General features: G+C 34.5%; 1 pseudogene; it reads right to left on the reverse strand.

Moving 5' to 3' along the window:
- LOC105608013 (cysteine-rich protein 1-like) overlaps nt 1–23,357 on the reverse strand; it is a 58,625-nt pseudogene that overhangs the window by 11,633 nt on the left and 23,635 nt on the right.

The following is a 23,357-nucleotide window of genomic DNA, read 5'->3' on the forward strand; positions in this document are numbered from 1 at the left end:
CGTACATGACTTGGCAACTGAACAGCAGTGCTAGACATCTAACAGTCTTACTGAACTGAAGTGAAAAATTTGGAACTCTATAGTCTCAGTAAACACCCACTTAGAAAAACAAGAATTACAGTAGATTCAAAGACAAATGATATTTTACATGAAGAGTCTGAATGAGTTGATTCAAGTTAAAGACTACAGAAAGAAACCCATGGTATTTGTCTATGAGAAGTTTATATGGGTAACCACACAAAAATCGAGATGAAAGCATAGATGTATATAGAAATACTAAGTAGTTGAAAGTTATGCAAAATTATACATTTAAAATAGCCAAGCCAAACTACAATATACCATAATATGCTAATGAAAGTGTAATACTACAAGAATGCTTAGTAATTAAATATTAAAGGAATACAAATTCAGAATGAATGTTACATGACTGCAGTCAATATTAAATCTTGACTTACCTCCATAATTTAGAAGTCATGAAAAGATAGTAGAAGTCATCAGACCTGGCACGTAAGTCAGATGTAACTAGGATGGAAACATAGAAACAAATGTTCCCAGTTCTGGATAACTTGACTTGAAGACATAGGTTCACTGAATGTAAAAGGGTCTAAAAGATTCTATTATATTCAGAAGACATATTACTGAGTTTTTAAAAGGCTATTTTGGAAGCAAAGATTAATACTTTAGGTTTTCTTACATATCATTAAAGTAGAATATATTAGAAATTTAAAATGTAGAATAATATGGTATTTCTGTCTCATGATGGGCATGTAATTACTAGGGAAACCAATCAAGATACTTTGACTTTCTAAATAGGAATCCTATAAAGCAAGGTCTAACTCCTAGAAAACCAGATTACTACTTTCAATTAATTAAAAAAATTTTTTTGCTTGGTCAACTTTTAAAATTTCTGGGTATAATTTAAGCAGTACTGAATCTCTATTTGATTTTTTGGGGCTAACACTTTTCTTCAGAAGCAAACCCAATTTAGGGTGAAAAAGAGAAAATGTTTTCAACCTCTTAGACAGCTTAATCTTTTCTTAACTGTTTTTCTCCATCAAAAACAAGTATTTAAATAAGGAATCTCAATTATCTAAACCTATTTTGACCATCTTCCAGAATTTCTTGTTATACCTCTTTTGAAATGCCACAGTTGCTTTCTTGGAAAACTCGTCTTCCTGGTTTTCACATTTCTGTTTATTATTACAATTCTTCAGCCAGAATGCCAGGCCTTTGTGCTGCACTGTTTCTTGAAATTGGAGACCAGCACATTTCCCACAATTTAATTACATGCTTTTCCACTTGAGAAATTAAAGTTATGTGTCAATTTTACAGTTTTAACTGACTGAATTGTTTGGACTTAAAGTTCTCAATTTCATTCCTTAGGTGTAACATTGGGAAAGATTTTGTTTAGTGAATAGAAGCAAAGGGAAGGTTCAAGAATATGAACACATTTTAGTTATTGACTTTCATAACTGATACAAGTGTAGGAATTTTCCTAAAGGCAGAAGCTTGAGATATGACACTCTAAGAAAAAAAAGGTTTGAATTCCATTTTGGAAATGTTTATTTAAGACTACATACCCAAATAATTTTTTTACACTCTTGCCTGGAAAATTCCATGGACGGAGGAGCCTGGTAGACGGCAGTCCATGGGGTCGCTAAGAGTCGGGCACGACTGAGCGACTTCACTTTCGCTTTTCACTTTCATGCATTGGAGAAGGAAATGGCAACCCACTCCAGTGTTCTTGCCTGGAGAATCCCAGGGACTGGGCAGCATGGTGGGCTGCCGTCTATGGGGTCGCACAGAGTTGGACACGACTGAAGTGACTTAGCAGCAGCAGCAGCAGCAGGTGTTTATGTACTTCTTTTTAAAAGAAAGGGATATATTGTCTTTAATAAAGATCTTTAGTTAGCTTGTCTACCCGTATCAGCTTTGAATGGGTAACTGACACTGCCTCTCCAGCCAGACTTTTACATAGAATTCCAGTTCTGTATATTCAGTGACTTTTAATCAAAGCAATTCCAAAAGAATACCTGGATATCATTTTAAATTCAATATTACAAAAATGGGACTCAGTATCTTTCCTTCTCAAATTAGTTTTTCTTAACTCTCTTCTTTCAGTGATACTATTATTGTCTTCCAGGACAGAAAATGTTACTTTTGACACCCACTTTTATTCAACTCATTATGATGTTGTGCAATTTTTTTCTTTTGAAATATCTTAAATTTATTCTCTTATCTCAATTTTCATTGTCACTATTCTGTTCAGGTTTTCTTCACTCCTAGATCACCACAGTAGTCACATGCCCAGTTCTGTTGCCAACAGACTTTCTTAGAATCCTTCTGTATATAGTATAGCTGCATTTAATTTCCAAAAATTCCATTATTTTATGTTATTATTATTTTGGTTTCAAGAGGCCATAACATCTCCCTATTCCTTGCTCTATCAAGACTAAAGTCCCCTAATCTGCCTAATATCTAGGCAAAGGTCCAATGACTTAGTTCTAACCTAGTTATCTAAATTCATGTGACCTTTGCCTTGAGTCTTAAGGCAAAGGTCCCAAGTTACTTTTGGGGGAATACTACATTCTATTTTGGCTTAGGATCTTACCCACAAACCAGAAAAGTCCAGTACTTGACAACTCAAAGCATCTTAATTTACAAGCGTACAAGCCACAAATTACAAAATAAGACATTTTTTTACTGAGTCAGCAGAGACATCTGTCTAATGCCCCTACAGTTCCCTAGTTACTTACAGTTTTGAACTGAGGAGATCATCACATGTGGCATTTATTGCCTTTTACTAGAACGAGCTGTTGTCTGGCACTTTGCTCTGTATGGACAATGTCTGTTTTCTGCTTCTGGTCTCAGTCCTTTCTCCACATGGTCTAGGTACACAAGATACAATTTTTTTTTTTTTTTGATGGGGGCAGTGGTGATGTCAAAACAAGTGCCTAGAAAACAGGTCATAAAGCAAATCAGTATAGAGGGGAAACTGCTTCACCATGGGAATCATTATCTAATTGCTGGTTGAATTCCTGACTTCTGGCTAAATATGTCTGGCAAATATGTCAACCTCCCTCAAAGCCAAATCAAACCCAACAGCAACATTAGACTTCAAAAAATGTAATTTATATATAGGTTCTGGAAATCAGACAAAAATGTCCTACAGATTTTATATAAAAGCTCTAAGGGTACATAAAAATAAATCCTTATCACATTATAACTTAAATGTCCTAGCAGAAAACAAAAGTTCCATATTTGATCCACAATTTTTTCTTTTCTTTCTGAAAGCTTTTTTCAAGTGACTTGGATAGTCTTTTATAAAATTGTCCAAGAAAGTTTATAAGAAAACCCATTTCAGTCACTAAGGTAGCTCTAGTAAGCAGAGGGATTCAGAAGCATGCCATTAACTCTAGTCACTTTAAAGCATTGTAGCAGATGTTCCATAGTTATTTTCGTGATTATAGTAATGATGGCTCTTGGAATTTTTTTTTCTGACAAGTATTTTTTAATGTAAGGACTTCTCATTCTATTTGCATCTCCCATCTCCTCAGGGTGTGCATATGTGCTTAGTGGCTCAGTTCTGTGTCCTACTCTCTTAAGGCCCCATGGACTGTAGCCCACCAGGCTTCTCTGTCCATGGGATTTCCCAGGCAAGAATACTGGAGTGGGTTGCCACTTCCTTCTCCAGGGGGTCTTCCTGACCCAGGGATCAAACTTGCATCTCATGCATTACAGGAGGATTATTTACTGCTGAGCCACTGGGAGAGCCTCATCTCCTCAGCGAAGTGAAAGCTGCTCAGTCGTGTCTGACTCTTTGCAACCCCATGGACTAGTTCCTGGAATTCTCCAGGCCAGAATACTGGAGTGGGTAGCTGTTCCCTTCTCCAGGGGATCTTCCCAACCCAGGGGTGGAACCCAGGTCTCCTGCATTGCAGGTGGATTCTTTACCAGCTGAGCCACCAGGCAAGTCCATCTCCTCAGAGAGACAACAAATAAAAGCCAACAGGAGACAGTTAAATTATACTTTCTTGGAAGGTTTTAGATGATCAGCTAGATCACTAATAGCCTCAAAATTTCATAAGCTTTCCGACTATTCATTCTCCTGTGCATAGGTTTCTGGCTTTGATTAAAATTTTAAGAAGAAATTTCTTCAAGGTAGTTTCTTAATGCCTCAATGTTAATAGGCAGCATAGAACAGAGGCGCTCTGATATGTGAAACAATTAAAGATGGAGAACTTCTAAATTACCAGGTATGAGCCTGGGCATTTTTATATTTATGTAGCTGGTATTCAGCCTTTCCAGAACATATTGTCTCCAAATTACTGGTTTTCAGCAATCAATTGCCATTTATCAAGCATCTTGCAGAGTATATAATGAAAAGTAAAATAGATGGACCTTCCCATGATCAGATTTCATTCGAATCACTTCTTAGGCATTTTAACTGGGTTAGGATGTTACCTGGGAGAGGTGCCAAATAAACTAATCTGTGCTAATGTGTTAGAAAAAAAAAAAAAGCCTCTGCCCATAAAGAAGGGTGTATTAATTGTTCTAGAGCAGGTATAGGAGCACAAAACAGAGAAACAATATTTCTGGATGAGGAGGAAAAGTGAACTGGGAAAATTTCATGCAGGGGCTAGATACCCTAAAAATATTTAGATAGCTAAAGATGAGGGAAAGCACACCCTAAGAGTAAATAATTTGAGCTAAGGGTGGATGAAATTAGAGGTTTGGAAAAGGAGTAATGTTTTTATTTGGCTTAACAACAGTACTACAGTATTAATTCATAATCATTTCTGTAGTGGTAAGGTCAATCTCAACTGGGCAAAAAGTATCCCTGACAATAGGCTTTGGCCATGCAACCCCTTCCTCTCAAGATTTCTCACTTGATTTGCTGAGTTAAAGGCCTAGAGTGCCCAATGTTTAGGGTAATCCAATGTTTAGCCTAACTTAAGCCTAGGCTTCCTTCTAGTATTTCTTACAACTCATGTTTTATTTTCCTTCAGATCATCACATTTTGATTTTTCAGGAGACTGCAGGCAATCTGAAAATACTCTCATTTTCTTCAATTAGAAATTAGGGCACATTATGCAGAGGAAAGAAAACAATCTCAAACATGTACACTTATTTCCCTACCATCTCCCCAAGACCAATCTGTTTTAAAACTTCAGCTACTCTTCCTTACCTGATTGTGACTTTCTTCATGTTTTCTGCACCAAGTCTCCAATTCTTTCATTTCTTTGAGTTAATCCTATCTATTTTTTCAATAGATAGGAGCTTATTTTCCACATCCTCTAAGAAGTCTTTTCTGTTGTCTAGATCCACATTTTCTTTGAGATTCTACTGCGCACTTCAAGTCCGTAAGACAGACTTTACACTCCACTCTTCTCTAGTTGTTTCTTGTAAGTCAGTACAATATTACCAGCTAGGAAAATTCTTTGTGGACAGCGACCATCTTTTTTAGACTATTGTGAAGTACTGGGCACAGACTAGGTCTTTAATAATAAAAGATCATTTCACTTGAAAAATATCAACAGAAAACTTTTAAGGCATTTTAAGAATTATTTTAATAGCTTTTTGATAGGATGAAATTATATTCACTCTCATTTATAGACCTCATGGAGAAGGCAATGGCAGCCCACTCCAGTACTCTTGCCTGGAAAATCCCATGGATGGAGGAGCCTGGTGGGCTGCAATCCATGGGGTCGCTATGAGTTGGGCACAACTGAGTGACTTCATTTTCACTTTTTACTTTCCTTCATTGGAGAAGGAAATGGCAACCCACTCCAATGTTCTTGCCTGGAGAATCCCAGGGACGGGGGAGCCTGGTGGGCTGCCATCTATGGGGTCGCACAGAGTTGGACACGACTGAAGTGACTTAACAACAGCAGCAGTGTAGACCTCAAATTATCACCATATCAGATTTTTACACTATTCAAAATAGATTTGCATATGAATAAACTGTCCTGCTCTACTTTGGTAAGGTATATAACATACATACATATGTTATGTACATAACCATGATCAAAACCAGTCGCCATTCTTGGGATTTCCCTGGTGGTCCAGTGCTTTTGACTCTGCTTCCACTACAGGCGGCACGGGTTCAATCCATGGGTTCCCTGATTCGGGAAATAAGATCCTTCATGCCACACAGCCCAGAGCAAAACAAAACATAGCAGCCATTCTTGATAATCCAATCCCTTCTGATACAATTTCTGGCAATAGGAGAGATTTACAAGTATTAATACTTAGTTGTGGCCTTGCTTGCCCACCAATAGATTATAATTGAAAGGTTTGAAATTTGAATCCTTTAGACTGTACACATTTCAAGTGTGTTGTCAAATTACGAATACAATATAATTTTGTTCAGTTTGAAATAAAGTGAAATTTTGCTTAAAGGAAACTGGAATTCTTCAAATTGAATCCACCTGTATTTGTCTCTTGCACTCTACTTCAAGAAAAAAGTAAACTTTAAGAAAAATTATAACCAAACACCTTTTGGACATTATGGCTTAAAACACATTAAATACTACTCTTGAAAGTTCTATACCTATTATAATATTTTATATGACTTGATCCTTACATAAAATTTAACATTTAGCATATTGCTTAAGAGAAAATATACTGAAATTCTGTAATTTTTATTACTGCTTTACAAAATATTCAAACAAGGTTTAAGGTCATTGTAAACTCCAGTTGACTAAATAGCCAATACTTCACACTGTTCCATTAATTCAATTAAATGCTTTATCTGATAAACATTAAAATTTTTTCTTATTTTTCAAAAATAAGAATGAGTGCATGCCTCTCCTTCTCCAAGTTTCCATGGAGCTGTTTTTCTTTCTGTTGGCTATGTTTCATATAGTCAAGTTACAATCTGACAAAAGCGTGGGAAAAAAATCTAAAATTTTTTCTAGAATGGAAAAGGTAAATATGTAATATCCAAAATTCTAAGGTGATAACTGAGGTTTCCACCTAAGTCTGCAAGATTAATGAGTAACATGTCAGTATACAGAATTATTTATAAAATGAATACATTGTAGACTGACTCTGTCCTAGGATTATAAAAATTTAGGACAAGACAGACCTTTTACTTACAATTTACAGTGAGACTTGAAGAAAGCAATTTACTTAAGGTCACACAACTTTAAGCCAAGCCAATTTTTAAGTATTTGAATATGACCACATTTAACTTCTCTAGGATAGGACAGTTTAAGCTTCTGTTTACATTGTCATTCCCCTGGCAAAATAACCAAGCGGTACTAAACACTTCTTTAGGACAACATTCACAAATAGGAACTTTATTATACTAAATTATAACTTTTTGTTCTGCTTCATTTCATGATCTTCTAAATCAGCGGGAAAACTTATGTTTCTCCTACATGCTTAATTGTTATCTAAATCAAATTCATTTTGATGACACTGAAGAGACTAGTATCAGAGGCAAATGACTCTGAACAAAATAACTTGTTGAATGAATAAATAGCTGTACATACATTACCGAATCAGATTCAAGTGATGGAGGTTTCGTTGTTTGAGACTTAAAAATGAGGACAAAATGAGAGAAAATAACTTACAGATTCTCATGTCTAGATTCATCAAATTAATCTAATGGATATTTTCACTCCTAATTTCTTTTTTTATTTTTTGGAGGAACTGGTTCTTTATTTCAAAAAGACATTTATCAATTTTCAGTATCAAAACAGTTACACTATTGGTTTTTTTTCCCCTCCCAGTTGGTCCCCAAAGAGACCACACCAAAGGAGAGAACATTTTAAGCCAATTAAGCTGCAGGTTGCACACCTAGCAGACCTCACTGAAACCTCATCAAAAAAGGGAGATTGGGTAGGGAAAGAAACTTGAAAAGATCAGCACACTGCTAGCCCACAGACTGCAGAGAGCTCTCACAGGCAGAGGGGTGACCAGTGTGCCTCAACCCCAAAGCAGCAAAGTTCCAAAATAACAGAAAATTTTTAAATTTTGTACATATGCTTTTCAAGCTTTCCCCAGCACTAACCGATACAAAGCACAATGAGATGGCACTTTTAGAGACAGCAGCTTCAGACCCAGAAAAGGGTGATGAGATGAGTTTCATATGGCTAAATCAGTGGCAAAACATAACTTTCTTTCCTTTCTTTCAAGGAGGCAGAAGAGCAAATAAGTGGTCACTTCAACATAAGGGGCACATGATCCATTCTGTGAGCAGTTGGGAACAGGGTAGAGCTGGGACAAGGATTTGGTCTCAGAGGTTTCACCATCTTAATTGTTTGGTCATCCTAATTTATTTCTTGATTTTCTACATTATTCTTAATTCTTATAGGAATCCTAATCCTGAATTATTTCTTTTTAGAAAGACCTATATTATTGCAATTTCTTTTCCTTAGGAGCCAGTAACAGAACCAAACACACAGTCTAAAAAGATTTACTCTAGAAAAATTTTGTTTCTAGAAGTTTCATATTTTCAACTATGAGAAATTAAATACAAAACTACTGAATATTAAAAGTAAACATTTAAAAAACAGAGGTTGTAATGTTGTAAGACTGTTGATAACAGAATTCTAAAAATTCTGACTTACCACCATGTTAAATAAATCAGATTGATTCAATATTAATTTAAATGTTTATGGGAAATCTACTCCATGTCAGGTATGTTTTCAGTTTAAAGTTCTTATATGCATAAGGAAATTGTTACTTGAAATACATCAGATATCACAAGTAATAAAATTACACATTTCTACACATGAACAAATGAAAACTACAAAAATTTAAGTAGCAGTTTCATATAAAAAGGTTATCATACTAAGACAGGAAATGAAACAAGATGAAAAGTAAACTTTGCCAAAATAAGGAATTTTCATACTAGATTGAAGACAAGGTTATAGGCTGATTTCATCATTCCCATGCTTCCTTTCACAGGTCTCTGGATAAATTCCATTGAGCAATTATCTATTTAAAGGTAACTAACTGTTGCCATGTGTTGTATTTAGAATCTTGATGTCAAAATCCTAAACTAATGCAACAGTATCCTAGGTTTTTTCCTTATTTAAAAATGAGGGTATTATTGGCAGTAAGCAGTTAATTTTAGAAAACATCTTAAAAATAAAAACAATCTCAGAGTGCAGATCTATCAGGAATATTATCAATGAACAGGTCTGTTAATTATAAAACAGCCAAATATCTGGTAGGTCATGCCTAGTTTGGAAGGCATTTTTAACTATGAAGAGCAAGAGAGACCATCATGCGAAATCAATCTGAGAGCAAGCAGAGTATTACAAGGCTAGAACTTCAGTTAATTTGGGAATATATTTAGGTCCTCCAAACGTAAGTAGAGTCCAGAAGTCAGATGATTTCCCAATTCAGGGTCAACCAGCTGAATGCCATGAATTTAGGCAGGCAGCATTTAGAGGCTGGGTACTGTGTGTTCAGGAAGCTGGTTAAAGTTACAGTTGGAGATCAGCAAGAAAAGGACACGAAGACAGTGCTAGGAAAAAAGGTCACACCCTATGACCTCAGTGGCAAAGACGAAAGTGAAAACTGTTTCTTGATGAGAAACAGAGACGGGCATAAAGAGTTGTTCTGGCTGAATTCTTACATACAAGCTAATGTAATTTCATTGCTCTAAGCAAGGTTGATTTGGATTTGGCTGTCTCAAGCAATGGAGCGCAGGGTCAGTCAGGTGAATGATGAAGTGGGGAAAATAGCCATCAAATAATTTTAATACTTTTAAAATTACTTAATATTTTATAAAACCCCAAATCTTGAGATGGAAACAGAGCTAACTGGAATTCCTGACCTCCATAATGCTTTCTTGTAACATTTCAGGAAAAACATCTCAGAAGCCACTTCAACCTACCACAGTTTTCCTAAGATTTACATCAGGTATACTGTCAGTTTGTCTGTTACCTAGAAGATAAAACATGCTCTGTGAAATTCTTTATGCCTTAACTAATGCACCATCTCAGTAATAGATAAAGAGCCTTCACAGACTTACCTTATGTATAAAATATAAAACTTGCTATTAGCTGGGAAGAACTATTTCATGTTTCTCATTTCTCTTTCCCTGTGATCCTTCAATGAAACTGTGATACTGTTGATCTGGAAATAGATTTGATCTAATTGATCTTAGGAGAATTCTACTGAAAGGATCTAACTTCTGGCTATCTAACAAGCCAGTTGTTTTGAGTAGTCATCCTAATATTGGTATCAATGTATTATTGGTATCAATGCATTCAACAATCATGAAGGGAATTAACCTGATAGAATGCACCATGAGATTATGGGCTCACCAAATGGGCTAAGACAGTCTGCGTTCAAGCCTATTAGGCTTACAGGATAATCATAGAGAAATAAGGAAAATAATCACAATATAATGTAACATAAGCAATAACGAAATGACTATAGGGATGACAACAGAAAAGGGAGTTGTTAATTTTGTGTGTGTGTATGTGAAGAGGGTGGGAGGAGGTTGCCCTTCTGAGACAATACCCCCGAGTATTTCTGAAGGCTCAGTGAGAACCTGCTATCCTGCCTAGAATTGCTCTATAGGACAGAATGAAGTTAATGATGATAAAGCCGGCCAGAAGCCCTTTAAATTGACATGAAATACAAAGAAAATGGTATGTTTCACAGCCTAGGGTAATCTGCAAAATAAGTTTACAATTTAAATGTATAATTTTTCTGCAGCCTTCTAGTTACAAAAGTTCTATTTTCTCTTAGATTTTGACTAGCTTCTAAAGAGACACATGAAGTGAGATAACAATGCTGTTTGATGCTAGGATGCCTTAAAAGCAGTACAACCAAATATGACCTATAGACTTGTAGACTTGCTCTGCACAGTTAGGTGCTAGGGCAGTTTTCTCAGGGGCGAACACTGCTACTATAAGGGCTGACACACATAAACATTCAGGACCAGTGTTACCAGAACACCATTCTCAGAGCATGTCTCCTTGCAGTGTGATAGTAGCAGCATCATGGAGTACTTCAGAAGTTAATTTGTGCTTAGTATAGTACTTCCACATACAAATCTATCACCATTCTTTGGAAAGTGTAACTATCATTTTGAGCCTTTTAGGGCTTAATTTCCACTTTGTCTCCTCTAACTCTTAACTATAAGACAGAGGTTGTAGCTCATTAAGTACGAGCTCTGCAATCAAACTGAGCTTCAATTCTGACTCCCCTTTTACTAGTTATGCGACAGTAGGCAATCTATTTGGAGAAGGCAATGGCACCCCACTCCAGTACTCTTGCCTGGCAAATCCCATGGACAGAGGAGCCTGGTAGGCTGCAGTCCATGGGGTCACTAGGAGTCGGACATGACTGAGCGACTTCACTTTCACTTTTCACTTTGATGCATTGGAGAAGGAAATGGCAACCCACTCCAGTGTTCTTGCCTGGAGAATCCCAGGGACGGTAGAGCCTGGTGGGCTGCCATCTATGGGGTCGCACAGAGTCAGACACAACTGAAGCGACTTAGCAGCAGCAGCAGCAGCAGCAGGCAATCTATTTCCCTGTGACTCAGTTTCCTTACAACATGGGAGTAACAATGTGTCTCCTCCATTAGGTGATCTATGAGAATTGAAAGGATTTTTAAATGTAAGTTTCTGGCAAAGGATAAAAGCAATGTGTCAGCGGTAACTTGTCACTATTAGCACCTAAAGCTTGAGTGGTTTCCATATGCAGTTAAAAAGAAATCATATCCACAACCCAAGGGGTAGATATTGCAATGTTCTGATTTGATTTGGATTATTTACTAAAACGACCATTCAAAATAAAAATTTACTGGCCTCTTTCCCAGAGGAACAAATAAACATTAAGAAGTGTGCAAGGGCTGATGTTCCTTATTGTATTAACTATGAAGAACCTCTATAAATTTGGAAGAGAACTATAGTAGTCTGAAAGCTAACTGAATTGTAAAAACTAAGCAGCCAGCATTAAAAGATGTAGAAATCATCTCAGCCAATTCATAGCACTATTTACTCAAGCCTCAACTAAGATGTGGGCTCAAGACTAGCAAATATATTACAGAATTGTTTCCTGTATGTTTGATGACAGATGACAACTCAATCCAGTGCTAATTTGAGTGAGACTGATCTTCCTAGGAACACTCCACTTAATAACTGAGCACCTACTATGTGTCTGGCAAGGTAATAAAATCTCCAGTTGAAGCTACATATATAGAATTCCAAAAGCAGTGATTCTAAGCCCAAGTTATGGCTCTGCAGTCTTATGAAAAATCCAAGCACCCTAGAAAATAAACATCAAAGAACGTCCCATTGACACTATGACTTAACTGCCCTCTCAAAACTGTGATTAAGACTTTCTCTAGAGTTGGCCCCTTCTTGTTTATCCAACGTCTTTAACTTTATTCTCCTTTGAGGTTTTAAGAGGAAAATGAAAACTTAATGATCCAGTTCTATACTGGATTTATTCAACAGCCTTGATAAAGTAATCCTTCTTGAAAACAAATGCCAACTTGTAAGTTTTTAGTATTTAAAATTTATGTTCCAACTTTACTAGCTCATTGTTAACATTTTCAGTTTTAAGACAAGTGACACATTTCTCTAAACCTTGATCTTCAACTTTTCTTATATACCCAGTTCTTTTAAAATAATGGTTTTCAGTATAACCTGTCCTAAAAAGAATCCAGGAATTTCCCTAGTGTCCTTTAGTCAGATAGCACATGTGCTTAAAGGCAAGTTTGTTCAAGCTGATGTACTGATTTTCTTCATCTCAAATGTTATGTTTAAATCTTACTCCTCCCTCCAATTTCATCCCTTGTGGGGTCTCTGGTAAAGCAGCCCATTTCTATAATGTACACTTCAACAGTCGGTAGAGATCCCTTACTTAAGAGTTTACATTTGCACCCCCTGAAACTCCATCTCCTCAGTTTTGCCCTTCTGTATTTTGCAATACAGAATAAAAAGGTCTCAATATTGTTCTTTTTCAAGCAAGCTTCTCAATACCTTCAAGAACCCCTTAGGACATTTGCCATCTCCAATTTTTTCAGCTCTCTGAAAGCCCTCTAATTGGTTCACATCCATAATCTGCATGAGGCCTACACAAGCCACACACACCAGGACTTTCAATCAACAGTGGTTTGGGGGAGTGTTTATTAGCATATAGCAATAAATTATAAGCCTAAATGAATAATTTTCATGCTAGTTCTGAAACTTGTTGGACCTTTGCCCAAATTCCAAATCATCTAATTTGGTTACCCCCCAAAAAACATTTGCAATTCCCTTTATTACTGTCTTAAAGGAATTTAATATCTTAAGAAATAGAAAAGTAAACTCATCACGAATGTTTTCTGAAGAGTTTAACTATGTGGAAATTTAGTCATCAATTTAAAAAAATCCAAATTCCTTGAGTTTTATAACTAAATACACCTAAAGAGTTATATTTTAAAAAATGGTCTGAGGGCTTATGATGAACTTGAGCATTTTTGGGTGCTTTCCCTTTTTTCAAGGATACAATGGCCAACTAAAATGGTGACAAAACTAGCGAGAGCGCGTCTAACTTGGCACCTGCACCATAGGCGAGTTCTGGTGACAAACACCCCTCCTCTCAGAGTCAGATTTTAAACTCCCAAGTTTAATTAATTAGCTAAATTGTCGTATTCTAAATCTAAACTACTTTTAAGAGTTTTAAATGATAAAATACTGAAATGTGAGAAAACCAGATTGAGACTTTTGCTCTCTAAATGGGTTGCTGTAACAGGTCATACATTATGAATTTATGTCATGTCATGTTTCAATCCAAATTTCTTAGTAAATGTTTTTTGAATATCGAATGTGAATCCCATAATTTTTGAACACTGGCTCAGCTTTTTGATAAATTTGATGTAATTACTGAGGTACAAACAAAGCACAGGATTTAATTACTATACTAGTTTTAGACTTTCTTCAGCAAACCTTGAACAGTACATTTTCAGTAATTATTTCTCTCTCCCAATTAAAATCCTTCAATGACCTCCCCTGTCTCAGAAAGGCTCTCAAACAATGGAAAGGTACTGGAGATGACAGGCAGGTGTGGAAGAGGAGGCCAGATGGCAAACAAGACGCATTTTCTCCTCAAATATCTTGAGGAAGTTCAAAAACTTAAGCATTTTTACAGTAAACTATTATGGAACAGATGATATAATTAGTGGTTTTTACCTATATAGTTCCCTCTTGATCAACAAGCGGGTTAGGGAAGCTGACCCACCTTGAAGCTGAAAATCCATGTAAAACTTTACGTGCTCGTGTGCTAAGCCACTTGTCGTGTCCAACTCTTTGCAACCCCATGGACTGTATCCCACCAAGCTCCTCTCTCTGTCCATGGGTTTTTCCAGGCAAGAATACTGGAGTGTTGCCATGCCCTTCTCCAGGGGATCTTCCTGACCCAAGGATGAAACCCACGTCTCTCACATCTCCTGCACTGGCAGACAGGTTCTTTACCACCAGTGCCCCCTGTGTAACTTTAGTCGGCTTCTACACCCACGGTTCTGCATCCTCAGATTCAATCAACTGCAGGTCGTGTAATACTGTAGCATGTATTTATTGAGAAAAATAAAAGACTCCCACAATTCAAACCCACATTGTTTGGGGGTCAACTGTATTTTAGATAAACATCAAGAAAAACTTTCTGAGCCAGCAGCATGTCTCGTCTCTCTTCTAGAGGGTGATGTTTTTTCCAGCTCCTGGCATAGTTATAGATTAGGAAATAAATTTGCTAATCCAACTATACATTTAGAAGGAAATAACATACTGTTAATAATAGTAACTCTCATTGGATGATAAAAATATAATTTTTAAACAATTTTTTTGCCTTTTTTGAGGTTTCTATGCCTATACATTAGTTCTATGGTGGGAGAAAATTAAAAACTTTTAAAAAGACAAAATCCTTTTAAGATCAGAAAGTCAGTTTCGCTGTGCTATTAAATCTCTATAAACCAGATTTTTCTTTAGTTTATTGATATAGTTCCAAAATTAAAATACACAGCCACTCCTTTTCTTATACTTACCTTTTTAGGTTTTGGGGGCTGGAAGATGGGAGAAATGACAGCAAAGATTTTCAACAAAGAATTCAAGAAGCGACTCTTGAATTCCTTCTCAACCCTCCTTTAAGAAACAGAGTAGACTGCTCCCCCAAGGCGGATTTTAAACTTATTTGATTTTTGAAATTACCTGTTTAGTTCCCAAAATAGTTAATTCTTCATTATCACTTCTTAAGTTCCTGAACCCATAAGAACTTAGGTTTTCCATTTATGGACTTCCAAAGGAGGTGATTAAGTGGTAAGGCTGCTTCAAGTATTTTGATTTTTCAAGGCTCTTTTCCCAACCACCCCCCAAATCATACGTTTATTTATAATATAAAAAAATAAGATTTACTTCACACCATAGTACACCAGTAGTAACATTTTAGCATATATATTCTTCTAATGATTCATACTATGTGGTAACGTTTTTCACATAACCAGGAATTTTCTAGCTCATTAAATACTGATTACATTATTTTAAATAGCTGCACAGTATTCCACTCAGCATGTTAATCAGGTTATTACTGGACACTTTAAAACCTCTTCCAATCCTCTAATATTATAAACAATACTATAACAAACACATGGATTACTTCTTAAATGGCTCTATTTGTCAACAGCACTTACTTGAAATAGAGAATCCATACTTTTAAGAATTCTTTAATTCTTCTAGTGTGCTAAAATCCTAGAAATATGACTAGTCCACACTCTATGTGGTATAAATATTTTCACATAACTGAGAAAAAAATCAGCTGTATCATTTGTCAGCATAAAATTAATATTTGAACTTTGGGTGTTTTGAAATTCTGGATGTTTTAGTCTACCTGCTTTTTGTTTTATTTCTTAAGTTTAAATATTTTTCTTCATATTGTCAGTATTTATAAAAGGTAAATATACAGGAATAAATGAGGTGAAATTAATGATAGAAATGCTGTTATTTCTTTGTTAAGTGAGAGAAAAAGGTTAACAGCTACAGGGATAAATTTTTTGTAACATGGGAAGGAGGGATAAGACCAAACTATTAAACTCATGGACCAGCATAGTGCATTTAGAAACTGTACAGGAATAAATTGGGACAGAATTGGGGTGGTGAAATGGCATAAATAAGGGCACTGAAATTAGAAAAACAGATGGAGCAGGACTAGTTTGCTTGAAAAAACTGGAAAAACCTCAAGAAGGTTAGGGCAAGATCATGAGGTACAATAAGTCTGAATTTTATCCTATATGCAAAAGCAGTGCATTAGGAAGATTAAATTAGTGGGACATACCATAAGGGATGAACGCTTTCAGGCAAGTGTTCTTAGCTAAAATGGTAACAGAGTTGGAATGAGAAAAATGGTGGCAATTACTAGAATGGAGCAATCAGACAATTTTGGTTCGTTTGAGTAAATTACAAATGTGTCACTTACTCATTTAGCTAGCTTTGACTAGGCTAAACTGAGCAAGTAAAAACAATTTCAGAGCCATCAAAACACAATTCATAAAAACCTGATCATCACGCATATACCTATTAACCAACCATTTAAACATTTTACGTTCTAAATGGTCTCAGATGGACGTTCTGAGTCAGATCTAAAAAAAATACTCTTATCTACAAAGGTCAAGTAGGCTGAGGCTCACACAACTCTCAAGGTAGTTTTAAAGAAGGAAGGAAAATTAAATCTGTATGTTAAGCCAAGAGCTTAAATAGCCGTAAAATCTGGCTCCTAGAAACTTTAATTTATGAGCTATTATTCTCTCTTGTATATTTGATGATAGCCATCCAAACTTTCTCGCTGCTCTTTTTGGTAAACACCAAAAATGTTTCAGCCTCAAGGTCTCTGTAGGTGTTATTTCATCTGCTCGAAAGGCTCTTCTCCCAGAAACCTAGCGGTTTGCTCCTTTAGTTTTTAGGTCTTCATTTAAATGTTATCTTTGTGAGGAATTTTCTGACCACACTATTGAAAAACACATCTGCCTGCCTGCCTTCCAGACCCGTTTAACCCATTCCTCCCACTTCCCTTGCTTTATTTTTCTTCATAGAACTTACCACCACCTGACATACCACATATTAGCACCTATCCATTTTTTGTGTATTCTATTACCCATGCCTCACTCCCAAAACTGTAAGCTCTATGAGGGCTGGAATTTATCTGCTTTGTTCAGTGCTGATCCTCAGTGCCTGTAATAAAATTTGTAGTCCTCTCTATATAAATGCTTCAAATCTATTTAATGCTCTTTGTTAAACACAAGACAGAAAAGACATTTATGGAAATACAATATAAAAATCTGCATAGACTATGTGAAAATGTACAAATTATCTTAAGAAATGATGTACCTACACTTTCTTTAGTTCTAACTACGGGGCAACGCTTTGTTGTTTCACACTAAATTGGCATTTAAGTGATCACATGAAAACTTAAAAAAAGTTCTAGTGGTGCTGTAAGAATTAATATCCCTGAAAATGTTACTTTCATAAACATAAGCATTTCTAAAGATTATAAAATAGTGAGATGTGGAAATAAGAAAACTTTGGAGTGATTTAAAAATTTCTACTACTTCCTAAAGATTAATTAATGCTAAGTGGTTAAATTATAAAATGATATACAGAATAACTTTAATAACAAGTTAATTAAACTGAAGAACATTTAGTATAAAGGTGGCTTACTTTTTCTCAGAATAATTTCTCAAAATCTAACCCTATAGCATAAACAAGATTCTCTAGGCAGTTTACATTTTTGCAAAACATGAACATAATCATAAGAATATAGTAATATAATTCTTAATAAGTAATATATTCTTATAATAAGAATATAGTATCAGATTATTGAAGTTAAACAGAATTAAGGGGAACCTGTACTCATCAGTATGCTAATGTATTATTCATGTATTTTTATATGAATCCCATGTATTAATAATCAAGAAACAGACCCATATAGAAGTTATAAATGTTGAATTTAGTTTCAGTATAATACAAACAAAAACTCATCAACTAATTTATCACACTGCACAGTAATTTTGACATAGCAAGTTTAAACTTATTTATTTTGCCAACATTTTTTTCACTGCAAATAGCCTAAAAAAAAAAACAAAAAAAACAAGATATCAGAAATCTCTGGGATACATTTTATAAATAAGCAAGGTAAGAACATAAATTCTTAAATTCTACTGGAGAAATAAATTCTCCATTAAAGGGGCTCACACAAAAATAAGAAATCCCTGATAAGAGGTAAGAAAAGAAAATTTTAGCTGGAAATGTACTGATGATGGTCTTCCAGACATGCAAGTGTTTGGGTTGGCCAAAAAAGTTCCTTCAGTTTCAAAGTAAAATGACACATCTTTCATTTCTCCAAGAACTTTACTCCACAATGTATTCCTCATTTTGTTCCACTACCTTCTGCCATTATTCAGGCAACTTCATCATTTCATCTTCCCCAATCTTTTAAAAATCTTTTTCAGCAAAGATCTGTTCAAGGTGTCTTTCATAGCCTTTCAGGGAACTGAAATTTTATTAAGAGAATTTTGTAAAAACCTTAAATGGAAAACAAAAAGGTGCAATGTCTGGTGAATACAGCAGATAAATCAAAACCTTCCAGCCAAACTGCAACAGTTTTTGCCTGGTCATCAAAGAAACATGCAGTCTTGCAGTATCCTGATAAAAAATTACGCATTTTCTGTTGACTAATTCTGGACATTTTTCGTTGAGTGCTGCTTTCAGTTGGTTTAACTAGCAACAATACTTGGAATTAATTGTTTGGTTTTCTGGAAGGAGCTCATAATAGAGGACTCCCATCCAATCCCACCATATACACATCACCTCTGGATGACTGGCCTTTGGTGTGGTTGGTGATGGTTCATTTCACTTGTCCCATGATCTCTTACACTGCACATTATTGTACAGTATCCACTTTTTAATCACTCATCACAATTTGTTTTAAAAATAAACAGTTTTCATTATGTTTCAGTAGAGAATCGCGCATGTCAAAATATGGTCAAGCAGGTTTTTCTCTCAACTTATGTGGAACTCAAACATCAAAACGATTAACATAACCAAGCTGGTGCTAATGATTTTCAACGCTTGATTTGGATATTTTCAGGATGTTGGCTATCTCCTGCGTGGTATAACACTGATTGTTCTCAATTTGATCACTATCAACTTCAACTGGTCTACCTGAACGTGGAGCATCATCCAGGGAGAAAATCTACAGTATGACCTTCACAAACTTTTAACACTTTCTCCACACAGCGCACAAATCTTTGTTTTTCAGTTGCATTTTTACCTTTTTTGAAATAAGCATAACATGCTGAAAATGTTGTTTTCTTCCATCTTCAATATTAAAATAGCTACACAAAAATTGCCAATTTTGATTAAGTTTCTTTTCAAATGTACTCTGATGTGACCATTGTATACAATACAATCTAGGGAAGTTATTTCAAATGAAGTTTGGACAAAACCGAACGAACTTTCTGGCCAACCCAATAAATGGTCTAAGTATTACTTACTAGAGCCAAATCTAATCTCAAAAAATTAGGATACTAATTTTTCTCCTTTTTGGTAATACTCAATGAGAAACAACACTTAGCATAAAACTTTTTCCATGAATAAGGGCTAGTAATATCCACCTGCAAAAGGAAAAAAAAAATGATTTAGAATGTCAACTTCTAAATAAATACAAACACTTAGAGGTCAAAGTTTATTAAAGTATAATCCTGCTAATCCAGTTATGACTAACCAAGGATACCACTAATTGATACTTGGTGGTTTAAAAACACTTCTAATTCTCTAACAATTAAAAGGACATATGACTAACTGAAGAAAATCTTTACTGTTAAATATGATATTTAGTCTATGATCAAATTTTCAATTCTATGTCACGTATATGTGATCTTAAGATATCTGAATTTGAAGACAGTATGTGAAATGAATTGTTCACCTACTAAAATATCCCTCTGGCTATCTCCTGAATACTTGCCTGTAGTCCTCTGAGTTAGCACCAAACTCAATCCATACTCCAAGTAACAGATTTAAGATGCTCAATACTGGAATTATTTGGCATCAACTTAAACTTGAATGAAAAAGATTAGACGTTTTTTCCAAAGAAGATGGAAAAAATGAAATCTTAATATACATCCATATAAAACTACTTCTTCTCTGCAAAATAAATGGCCATATTAAGACTAACATGAAAGGGTATAACGTTCATTTTACCATTCGCTCTTTGTATTCCAAAATTACACAAAGATAGAAGTATATTAACCCTTATAAATAAGACTTTAAGTCCTGTTGAGTTACCTAAATGAGTGTTTCATTAGGTATTGACAGGCTATTTCCTGTTCTCTATTAAGAGACTGGAAAGGAGCTGCATACTGTTATAATAAATTTCAATGCAACAGTTTTTTTATACTTTCTTACTCTTCCAGTATTTCAATTTTTTCTTTAATCCATTCTCAGGATTCAAGTTTTTATTTAGCCCCAAATGATCCTTTTTCACATCTTGAGCACCTAAAGGTTTACTTAGTAAAAGTAAAATGCATTTAGAAGGCAGATTAGACAAAATACAATTTTCTAAAATCTGACTTCAAAATCAAAATCAAAATAGAAATCTAATTCCAGGGTTGTTCTGTAAAATACTGGAGAAACTCTGCAACTCATTCAATAAATATTTCTAAGTATCTACATATTAGTTCCTGAAATATTTTTAATAGAATCAAAAATTATATATTTGTAACAGTCTTTCATGAAATGGCTGAGATGAAATAAGGGAAACAGGTTAAAAGCTTGATAAATGATTTTTAAAAGCCCTAAGGCAGTATTACTTCCTTGTAAAAGCTGGCATTTGATTCTAGCCAATATAGTGTATTACTTCTTTATTCTGGGGGAAAATTTTGCTGAGAAAAAGTGAGAATCTTCTTAAAAATGAGAACTCTCTTACAGTAATTTTCTTTACCTTGAAATTATAATTTAAACAGAAGATGCTCAAACAAAACTCCTTAAGTTACATCTGAAATACTTTAAGGGTTTCCAAAGTAGACAATGAAAATTGAAATGATTTTCTAAGAACTGCTTGTATTTTATAGATTTTCTGTTGGGTTACAATTTAAAGGAGTGAGATATTTCTTGTAGAAAATAAGACCAGGAGTATGGTACACTACACAAACACACTCTTATCCTGAACATCAACTTTTAGTTTAATGACTTATTAAACAAATAAGGAACAGAAGGTAAAGAAAACATTTTCCTTCAAATTTTAATTAAAATTTTGATTGTTTGCATCTATAAAACTAGTAACCATAATAATTTTTGTAGTTCTTATGCTAAAGTTAAATACTAGATATTAAAAAGACCAAACAAGGCCTTCATGTTTTTTATTTTACTTACAAACAAGAATCTGTGGCTAAGGATAAACAAAATTTTTTAGTAAAAACAAGAAAAAACCAGTATGACAGTATAAATTCAGAAGACACAGGCTTAATATCTTAATCTGCAAGTGCAGCAAATTACTTGAGTTTTCATTTCTTGAGCTATCCAACAAATATACTGGTCATTTGTAAGGTCTTTCCTACCTTTAAAGTTATGATTAAGTGCATCTTTGAAACACAGGATTTCAGGAATTTAATTCACATATTTTGATTCTTTCCCCTTTCCCTTATAACAGAATATTTAGAAATATTACTAGAAATTATCCTCTAAGTTCTGTTCAAAATGTATATTTTACAATATATATTTATCTGTGAGATAAACGAATGTCTTAATTTCACTTAAGTAGAGAAAGGGAAAAGTATTATTTCTGTTCTGAAGTAAAAATTGAATATTTAAACTGAATATAAATATACATTAAAATAAATTTACTGGATGCTGTATAAGCTTTCAATAAACTTGATGGCATTCAACACAATTATTAAATTACAAGACACAATTTTAATACACATCTAAAAGTACTAACTTATTTTTATTCAATCATATGAGAATAAGACTATAATACTGAAAATTAATTATCAATAAAGCTGAAAATACATTGGTAATATTAATATACACTAAAATATGACAGTAGAGTATGGCCAACCTTACTTCAGCAGCACAGTTAATACTGGAGATAATTTTAGAATCTTAACTCCAATATTTACGTGCTGCTAAGGCACTGCTGACATTGCTATCATACAAGCTATGAATAAAAAGAAATATATTTTCTTCAGAAGATCAGATCCTTGTATTTTTGAGGCAGCACAATATGGCCTGCACCTTTTCAAAATCCACAAACCATTATGTGCTGCTACTTTACTCCAAGGTTTTGTTTTTTTTAAACACATGAGCACCTAAAGATACGAAAAAATTTTTCTTTCAGAAAAAGAGGATAAATACATTTAAAAAGCCATGTTTAAAGATTCTAACATTAACATAGCAGATATAAATAGTTATTTCTTAGATGCTTTTGAGCAGCATAATAAAACTTATTCTTACACTGAATATTTAAGGAAAGCCTAATACGTGCAAAGCACACTGCTGTAAGTTAAGAACACAAAGATGTATAATATGAGAAATAGAAAATCATTTTTTTTCTGTGTCAACTTACTAAGTCAATACAGTTAAACAGTCAAATTTTTTAATGCATTAAAATATATGAAATTACATTTTTCTTTTACAAACAAAAAGTGATATTTGTAAAATCTGGTCTTTACCTTTGTAAAAGCATTATTTACAAACAGCATTTAACTCCTTGCAGTACACCTCTCAAACGACATCTTCATCAAGTAGGTAAGATTTCATGTCAAAGGAAAAATAAGAAATGACACACAAAAGCTAAGCTTCATTAAACTTAAGCTAGTCAAATGCAAATATACTTTTAAAGAGAAAAAAGGTTGCATGTGAAATATTTTAATACAGTAAAAATATACAGGAGGCCTAAAACTAACTTTCTTTTGTTTTAAAAAAACCCAAATATTATTTTACCTTGAATATTTATCTATTAGCTATTTTGTTAGAGTTGAATAACACTTTATATAGGAAATAACTTTAATAAATGAAGTCTTGGAAAAACGAGTTCATTTTGTATCCAGAGATGAGAAATAAAACAGGAAACCTGTGGTTGTTGATTTTCCTATTCTCTGGTTCTCACTCTTCACCAGATAAGGAAGTATACTCCTGAACAGTTTCCACATACATATGAAATTACTTCTCTCAAAAAGATACCAGAAAACTATCACCACTCTAGCTCAAGGTCAGCCAACTTCTTTTACTCCACTCTTTTAATCACTAAAATGTCTATGCTAAAGCCATACTACATCTATTCTGGACAGGTGATGTGCACTTGAAATGTGCCCCTCCCTAATAATATCTAATTGTATATACAAAGCATAACCG

The sequence above is a fragment of the Ovis aries genome, chromosome 10 (assembly GCF_016772045.2).
Source record: "Ovis aries strain OAR_USU_Benz2616 breed Rambouillet chromosome 10, ARS-UI_Ramb_v3.0, whole genome shotgun sequence".
NCBI lineage: Eukaryota > Metazoa > Chordata > Mammalia > Artiodactyla > Bovidae > Ovis > Ovis aries.